The 9617-nt window shown below is 40.0% G+C and overlaps 1 pseudogene; it reads right to left on the reverse strand.

The window, feature by feature from the left end:
• Positions 1-8409: 8409 nt before the first annotated feature.
• LOC123649369 lies at positions 8410-9365 on the reverse strand (annotated as a pseudogene).
• Positions 9366-9617: the final 252 nt, after the last annotated feature.

Consider the following 9617-nt stretch of genomic DNA (forward strand, 5'->3'; position numbering starts at 1 on the left):
TGAATCCTGGGTCCATGGGGGCTGAACCAGTGCTAGGGTGGGTCTTGAGCATGAGTCCATGGGGGTCAGCCTGGTGTTGGAATGGGCTTAGCACTTGGGCCTCCAAGAGAGGCCTGAGTATGTGGGGGTGGACCAGGGGCCCAAGTCTCTAGGGTGTGGCCTCAAGCCTGGTTCTGTGGCAGTGGTCCAGAGGCCTGGGCATTTGGGTGCCAGCCTGGTACTTGAGTCTGTTGGGGTAGGCCTGGACCCTGGGTCCACTGGAGCCTGGGGCTGCGAGGGCTCTGGGGTGGGCCTGAAGCCTGGATCCATAGGGGCTGCTCTGGAGCCTGAGCACATGCACTGGTCTGGCCTGTGGCTTCACAGGCCAACCTGCAGCCTGAGTCTGCGGGGCAGCCTGGTGCAGGGATGGGCTTGGAGGTTTGGTCCATGGGTGTAAGCCTAGGGCTGGGGGCTGTGCAGGCTGGCCTGACGCCGAGTTTCACTGGCTGGGGCCTGTGCTGGCGTCCGTTGCAAACCTGGTTACTCACTTCCTCCTTCCTCTGCGTGGAGGCTGTCTCTCTCCTCACTGTGCTGCCTGTGCTTTGGGGAGAGATGAAATGGTAATGTGAAACTGTCCTTTCTACCTTCTCCAACACGCGCTGCATACAGGTGCTGTAATCTCTCACCTGGATTCCTTACTGCTTGTAAAGGTATTTTTGTGTGTTGATAGTTGTTCAAATGAATATTTCTGCAGGGGGATGCATGCTGGAAGGTCCTGCCTGCTGCTATGTGCTGATATTGTCGGTTTAACTTTCTGAGGAACTGCCAAACTGTTTTTCATAGAGGCTGTACCAGTTTACATAACTACCAGACATATGTGAGGGTGCCAGTTTTTCTACATTCTTGCCAAACACTTGTTATTTTCCTTCTTTTTTTAAAAAAATTAAGGTCATCCTAGTAGGTATAAAATGGTATCTCATTGTGGTTTTGGTTTATATTTCTCTAATGAATAGAGATGTTGAGCATCTTTTCATGTGCTTATTGACCATTTATACATATTCTTTGAAGAAAAGTCTATTAAAGTCTTTTGCCCATTTAAAGAAATCAGGTTGTTTGGTTGTTGTTGAGTTGCAGAGTTCTTTATATATTCTGGATATTAATTTCTATCAGATATATGGTTGGCAAATATTTTCTCCCATTCCATGGGTTGCTTTTCATTCTGTTGATAGTGTCTTTTGAGGCACAAAAGTTTTTAATTTTAACAAAGTCTAATTTATCTTTTTGTAGTTTTGTTACCTGGTGTCATAGATAAGAAATCATTGCCAAATACAATGCACGGAGATTTTTTTCCGCTATGTTTTCTTCTATGATTTTTAAAGTTTTTGCTCTTACATCTAGATTCTTGACCTATTTGGAATTAATTTTTGCACATGGTGTAAAGCAAGGTCCAACTCTATTCTTTGCATGCGAATATATACTTTTCCCAGCACCATTTGTTGAAGAGATGGTTCTTTCCCCATTGAATGATCTTGGCACCTTTATCAAAAAGCATTTGACCATAGATATAAGGATTTATCTCTGGAATCTCAATTACATTCCATTGGCCTACATATCTATCCTTATGCAAGTATCATGCTTTCTTTTGTAATTTCAGTAGATTTAGGGGGTACAGTGGTGTTTTTATTCCACTTGGATGAATTGTGCAGTGGTGAAGTCAGGGCTTTCAGTGGACCCTTCACCTGAGTAGTCTACATTGTACCTGACAGGTAATTTTCGATACCTCACTCCCCTTCTATCCTCCCCACTTCTGAGTCTCCAAATTCTATTATTCTACTCTGTATGACCATGTATACCCATCTCTTAGCTTCCACTTATAAACGATACCTGCGGTATTTTTTTTTCCATTCCTGAGATAATTCACTTAAGATAATGGCTTCCAGTTCCATCCAAGTTGCTGTGAAAGACATTTCATTCTTTTTATGTTGTACTGTTTGATTATTGTAACTTTGTAGTAAGTTTTAAAATCAAGTAGTTTAAGTCTTCTTTGTTCTTCTTTTTCCAGATTGTTTTAGCTCTTCTGGAATCCATGAATTTTTATATGAATTTTGGATGAGATTTTTTATTTCTGCAAAAAGTGCCACTGGGATTTTGATAGTATTGCATTGAACCTGTATAATGCTTTGGGTAGTATTTTTATCTTAATGATACTAAGTCTTCAAATTCATAGACACAGATGTCTTTCCACTTATTTAGGTCTTTAATTTCACTTTAGCAATGTTTTGAAGTTTTCAGTGTACAAGTCTTATGCCTCACTGTTAAATTTGTTCCAAAGTATCTTATTCTTTTTGATGATATTATAAATGAAATTATTTTCTTAATTTCCTTTTGGATTGTTTATTGCTAGTGTATGGGAATACAATTAATTTTCGTAGATTTATTCTGTACGTTGTGACTTTGCTGATTTCACTTATTAGCTGTAACTCTGGGTGTATGTTTGTGTATGTGTGTGTCTAGTTTCTAGAGTTTTCTAGATTTCAAATCGTGTCATCTGTAAATAGAGTAGTTTTACCTCTTCTTTTTGTTTCTTTTTCTTGCCTAATTTGTCTGGCTAGAATTTTCAGTACAATGTTGAATAGAAGTAGTAAAAGGGGACATTCTTGGTCTTGGGAGGAGGAAAGCTTTTTGTTTTTCACCACTGAGTATGATATTAGTTATGTGCTTTTCATAAATGTCCTTTATGAGATTGAAGAAGCTCCCTTCCATTCCTATTTGTAGAATGTTTCTTTTTTTTTAATCATGAAAAGGTGTTAGATTTTGTCCAATGTCTTTTCTGCCTCATTTGCACTGATTATGTGGTCTTGTTCATTTTATTAATGTGGTGTATTACATTGATTGATTTTCTTATGCTGAGTCACTTCTGCATTCCTGGGATAAATCTCGCTTGGGCATGGTGTATAGCCTGTAAATATGCTACTGAATTTGGTTTGTTAGGATTTTTATTTGAGGACTTTTACATCTATATTCAGAAGAGATATTTGCCTGTAGTTTTCTTTATTGTATTGTCTTTGTCTGCATTTAGTATTAAAATAATGATGGCCTCATAGAATGAATTAAGAAGTGTTCCTCTCTCTTCAAGTTTTGGATAGAGTTTAAGAAGGATTGTTATTGATTCTTCTTTAAATGTTTGGTAAAATTCACCAGTGAAGTCAGCTGGTCCTGGGCTTTTCTTTGTTGGTGGCTTTTGATTACCAAGTCTCCTTACTTGTTGTAGGTCTGTAGAAATAGAGCTTCTATTTCTTCTCAAGTCAGTTTCAGTAGTTTGTGGTTTTCTAGAAATTTGCTCATTTCATCTAAGTTATCCCATTGGTTGATGTAAAGTTGATTATAGTATTCACTTATAATTCATTTATTTCTGTAAAGTTGGTAGTAATGCCCCTCTCTCATTTCTCATTTTAGTAATTTGAGTCTCCTCTCTTTTTTCTTTGTCAATGTAGCTAACATTTTGTGAATAATGTTGATATTTTCAAATAACCAAGTTTTGTTAATTTTCTGTATTTTTATTTTACTATTTCATCTATTTATGCTGTAATCTTTATAATTTTCTTCTTCTGATAGCTTTGGGTTTATGTTGCTTTTCTTTTTCTATTCTCTAAGATATACAATTAGGTTATTGATTTGACACCTTTATTATTTTTTAATGTAGGAGGCATTTGCAGCAGACTGTTTTTGCTGTATTCCATAAATTTGGCACGTTATGTTTTCATTTTAATTGTCTTAATGTATTTTTAAAAATTTTCCTAGGAGAACCAAAGAGATGTCGTATCATCGTTATTACTTATATCTGAGTAATACTCCATGGTATGCATATACTCTTTGGTTCTCCTGGAGAGAGTTGGAACCCATTATACTAAGTGAAGTATCCAAAGAATGGAAAAACAAGCATCACATGTACTCACCAGAAAATTGGTTTCCCTGATCATCACCTAAATGCACATCGGGGAAGGATACCAACTGGATATCAGACTGAGACGGGGGTGGGGGTGGGGGGAGGGGATGGATGCATGCCTGCATGATGAGTGCGTTGTGCACCGTCTGGGGAATGGTCATGCTTGAAGGTGCTAACTCGGGGAGGTGGGGGGGGAGGGGATGGAGGTATGACTGCATGGTGAATGCCAGGTGCACTGTCTGGAGAGTGGACTCGCCTGGGGCTCTGACTCAGGGGGATTGGCGGGACACGGAAAATGTATGTAACCTGAGGTTTTGTACCCCCATGAAAAGCTGAAATTAAAAAAAATGAGAAAAAAAAATTTTCCTAGTGATTTCTTCTTTGACTTACTAATTAAGAGTGTGTTATTTGATTGCCACAAATTTGTAAATTATCTAGTTTATCAAGATTTCTAGTTTTATTCATTGTGGTTGGAAAATATCCTTTGTAAGATTTCTGTATTCTTAAATTTGTTAAAACTCATTTTGTGGTCTAAAATATGGTCTATTCTGAAGAATATTTTATATGTGAACTTAAGAAGAATATGTATTCTACTGTTGTTTGATGGACTATTCTGTATATATCTTCCTGGTGTAATTGTTTATGGTGTTGTTGAAGTCTTCCATTTCCTTATTGATATTCTATGTCATTGTTCTATCCATTATTTTAAGTGGAATATTGAAATCTCCGACTGTTATTATAATCAATTGGTTTGAAGGCCATTCTGTAAGTAACTTAATTCACAAAAATATCCACACACCTACATGTCCTTCTAATACCAAATATTAATAGTTAGCTGTGCAGGATTGGGTGGGGAAAATACTGTAAATGCGTATAGGACCCCAGTTCCTTCTGGTTTACAACACCATGATTTCATGGGTTATGAAAATGAATTTACAAATTCTTAAAAATAGAAAAAAAGCAAGGTAATTAAATAAGCACTTATGTGAAGCTAGTGCGTAGTACATTGTGGATCTCAGGCTCGTAATGGAGGCTTTGCAATGATATGTGAGAGAAGGCCAGGCATGGGCATTTGTACTTAGACACATAATTTAACATCTTTTAGTCACATCCAACCTGATCCTCAGACCCTGGTTCTCATGCTCGCTAGTCACAAAATAAAAAGCATCCAACATGAACTTCCTTTTCTCCTTTAGTAAACTGCCTAAGTCTAAGTTATCTTTTCTTTATATGGCCAGGAACTAGGAGTAGAATTACCAACTTAGGTAATTTGGTGAGTGTTACAGCACACTCCAAGATGGTATTTGTATTCTAACCCAGATAACTCTCTGGTTGTGGGCTGTGTTGGAAAGACGGGTTGCTTGAGTTGGGCTGTTTTATTTTCTGCCAACCTGTCTTCCCGTGTAACCAGGAGTCTGCCACGCACACTCTCCTCGCCCCGACCTCAGAATGCTGAGTGCCCCTCAGCCGAACGTTGTCTTTCTCGTCTTACTGCTCTCACATTGTTGTACTGACATGGGGAATTTGACGGGTTTTTAATGTTGGGAAAATGCCTTCTTTCTTCACCGTTTACCACTGCCATTCTAGAGACTATAACCCAAATCTGTGTTTTTCATACTTCTCAAGCTCAATATTGAAGGGCCTGGTAAAAAGTCTTTGGAGTCAGACAAGAGCTTGGCTTCAGAATCCAGTGCGATCTGGGGCAAATTACTAAACATCTTTGTGACTTAGAAGGGCTAGAATAGCCATCTTGCATTGTCATTGTTTTGAGTGACTGAAATAATGCACATAGAAGAGCCCTAAACTATCCTGCTTTTCAGTGGGTGATCAATAAATGTAACTGTCAAGCCAGCCTGGAGCAGGATACTAGGAGTCCTTGCATTTCATTGTCCCCTCAGCCTGGCAGTCTGACTCCAAATGTCAGACACTGGGATAGCAGAATCTTGTTATGGAGGTGGCTCACTCAATGACATGCTTTAGCATTTGGCACGAAGTGCCTGGCATCAAATAGTCCTTCCTGATGGAGATATCTTCTGTATTTTTTATTTGCAATCTGGTTTCTATAATTTCACTATTGAATAATAAAAATTTAGAATTGGGAGTATTACCAAAAGATGTCATTGTTAGCTTATGTAATAAAAATGAGGCCCATAGAGGCTAATTGCTTGATATTTCCTAAACCACTAATTTGCATAGCTAGTAGGTGGCAAATAAATGTTAATTTAAGAACAATAGCTATAAATAAGAAACTGTTTACCCAAGTTTGCAATAATAGTTCTTAGAATCCAGGTAAGCTCTTTGATTAACAGTCTTATGTTCTTATTATATAAAAAAGACATCTGCAACTGAATGTTTATAGCAGCGCAATTCACAATTGCAAAGATGTAGAAACAACCCAAGTGCCCGTCAATACATGAATGGATTAATAAAATGTGGTATATGTATACTATGGAGTACTACTCAGCTATAAGAAATAATGGGGATATAGCATCTCTTATGTTTTCCTGGATAGAGCTGGAACCCATTCTACTAAGTGAAGTATCCCAAGAATTGAAAAATAAGCACCACATGTGCTCACCATCAAATTGGTTTCACTGATCATCACCTAAGAGCACATTCAGGAATAACATTAATCAGGTGTTGGACGGATGTGGGGGGGGGAGGGGATGGGTGTATATATACATAATGAGTGCGATGTGCACCTGTCTAGGGGATGGACACGCTTGAAGCTCTGACTCGGGGGGGGGGGGTGGAGGGCAAGGGCAATATATGTAACCTAAACTTTTGTATCCCCATAATATGCTGAAATAAAAAAAAAAAGTTCTTATGTTCTTCCAGCAGAGCTAGCCACGCAGGTACAGGTACACTGTTTGAAATCTGCAAGGCACTGCACAAATGTGAGGATTGGTGCTGGTGACAGCAGCTGGGATTGTAACCATTGTGGTAGACTAATTATGGCCATGATCAGCATTGGAGTCCAGCCACCATAATTCCAGCTAAGTGGTCTTGATTGTACCATGGCAATGCCTTTGGGTGATAGTCCGTTTTTGGGTTTTGAAGACCACTAAGACATTCTGCATTGAACTGAGAATGGTGGTGGCTTCTGCTGACTCCTTTTTCCCCTTGGCCCCTTCCAGCTGTAGTCAAAAAACACATTTTAAAGTGAGGTGGCTTAAATTGGGCAAATCTCTCTATTAAAGAAGAGAACACTTCTCCTCCTTCTTTTTTCCTTCTTCATTAAATTACCAGCTCAAACTAATAGGTATGAGGCTCATGTAGGGATACAGTCTTACCTCGGCTTGTATACTTTGAGAAATGAAATCCATTTCTAAACTCCTGTGTTAAGTCAATAAAATTTGTTATCCATGAGCTCTGGGAGAATGCTGATTGGGAGGAAGGCAGAAACGAGGAGGGAGGAACCCAAGGCATTATCCTTGTGGACACGCCAGTAGAGTAGACCAGAATAGCTTTCATCAGACTCGCCCTGAGAACTTGGGACTTGGTGTATGCATGATGTCCAAACCATCACATGAAGCATAAGATATTTAGTTTATAGTGTTCTTCTTTTATTGGTCTACACAGAATGGGGCTATGGGTTCGACAAATTTTTTGACTTATATTTTTCTACTTGAACAGACCAATGTACTTATGGGGTGTCTCTAACTCAGAATACACTGGAGATGATTATTTCAGCATCCCGTCCTCGCTTGGAGATGCCAGGACCCTACAGCAGTGACCGGCAAATCTGGCAGCAGCCCAGCGTCTGTTCTTTGCTTCTCTATTCGTCACTGCTTTATTATAGGCATTGTTCTTAAACTGAGACAAATTCTCTGCTCTATGAAAATAAGAAGCTGACCCTGTTATCTCCCAGGGAAGACGGCAACATGTGCCAAAGAGCCCATTCTCATGACTGATTCTCAGGATGGGCTGGTTCAAAATATGCAGGTCCTTTGTTTTCCCCTTAAGAATCCTTTCATCAATGAACTGGACATAGACGGTTTGTAGGTGACCACACTTCTACTACAGATGGGGCAGCATCACCCTCAAAAACCCAGAGAAACTTAATAATGGCTAAAGTCTCATATTTACTACGACGCAAGCATTGTTATGCCCATTTTTGAGGTATGAACTTCAAAACACACTTTAAAAACTAGGAACTGGAGATTGAAACTGGTATACCCCTTAACAGTGTCATAGACTCTTTGAACAGAATCAGGAAATATTTTAGATCTGGAAATGACCTTCAAGGCCAAATTCAATTCCTTAATTGGCACAGAGAAGATAAATAATTTTTTTTTAATTTTCACACAGCTGGTAGGCGTCTCAGGTATTTAGATTCTCAGATCAGTTCTGCTAAGTTATTATATAAGTTAAGGCCAAGAAAATGCCTTAAGGGGTAAACATTTACTTCTTGGATCCCAAGTTTGGAAGTGTGGCTCCTCGCCTGTCCTGTGGGTCAGAGTTTCTGCAGCTGTGGGAGCTGCTCATTTCCACCTCAGAACGAATCCTCTACCGATTAATTTTCTCAGAGCAGCCAGCACCTCCTTGTTCCTCAGACTATAAATGAGAGGGTTGAGGATGGGGGTGAAGATGGTATTGATCAGGGAGAGTATTTCATCCTGTTCTGAAGTGTGAAAGGAGTGAGGGGTCATGTAAATGATCAGGGCTGGTCCGTAGTAGAGGCTCACCACAGCCAGGTGAGAGGAACAGGTGGCCACAGCTTTCCTCCTGCCTGCTGGTGAATTCATGCGGAGGACTGTGAGGAAGATGAGCATGTAGGAAGACATGATAAGTCCTAAGGGAAGAAGAACAAACACAATGCAAATGCCAGACACCACCATCTCATATAAGGAAGTGTCCTTGCAAGAGAGCTTCAGGACAGCAGGCATCTCACAGAAGAAGTGATGGATTTCTCTGGAGCCACAGAAGGAGAAGGGCATGGTGTAGATGGTATTGATGAGGGAATTTAGGGCACCTCCACCCCAGGACACGAGGGCCATCTGCAGGCAGATTCTGGGGCTCATGAGAACCGAATATCTCAGTGGGTTGCAGATGGCCACGTAACGGTCATAGGACATCATGGTCAAAAGGAGACACTCACCACCCCCAAGGGCAAAGAAGAAGAAAATCTGAGTTCCACAGGCAACTTTTGAGATGTTTCTCTTCCCAGAGAAAAAGGTGATGGCCGTCTTTGGACTGTGGTGGAAATTAAGGCCAAGTCAATGAGAGAGAGATGGCTGAGTAGTATGTACATTGGGGTGTGGAGGCGGGGGCCCCTTCAGATCAAAAGGGTCAAAGTGGCACTCCCAGTGACAGCGACGACATAGAGCAGAAGGATGGAGGTGATGAGAATGCTGATGTACAGAAGCTCTGGGAAAAGTCCCAGGAGAAGGAAATCAGTCAAGGTTTCATTCCCTCTGTCCACTTTCTGATCCCTCATACTGGGACTAGAGGCTGTAGGGAAAACAATAAAAAATGTGTGATACTGATGAGTTGTGCTAGCTTTTATTTTTCTTGGAACTTTATCAGAAATACTTTCTTTGAATATCAGTACTGGCGCAAAGAAAAAAAAAGGAAAAAAGAAAATAAAAACATTTTTTTAATGGCTGGGACCAGAATTTTTATTAGAGAAGTACTCTCTTTTTGGGAAAATTCCTTGGATATCAAAGGTGTGGTCCTGAGGCTGGAGGCT

The sequence above is a fragment of the Lemur catta genome, chromosome 13 (genome assembly GCF_020740605.2).
Source record: "Lemur catta isolate mLemCat1 chromosome 13, mLemCat1.pri, whole genome shotgun sequence".
Classification (NCBI taxonomy): Eukaryota; Metazoa; Chordata; class Mammalia; order Primates; family Lemuridae; genus Lemur; species Lemur catta.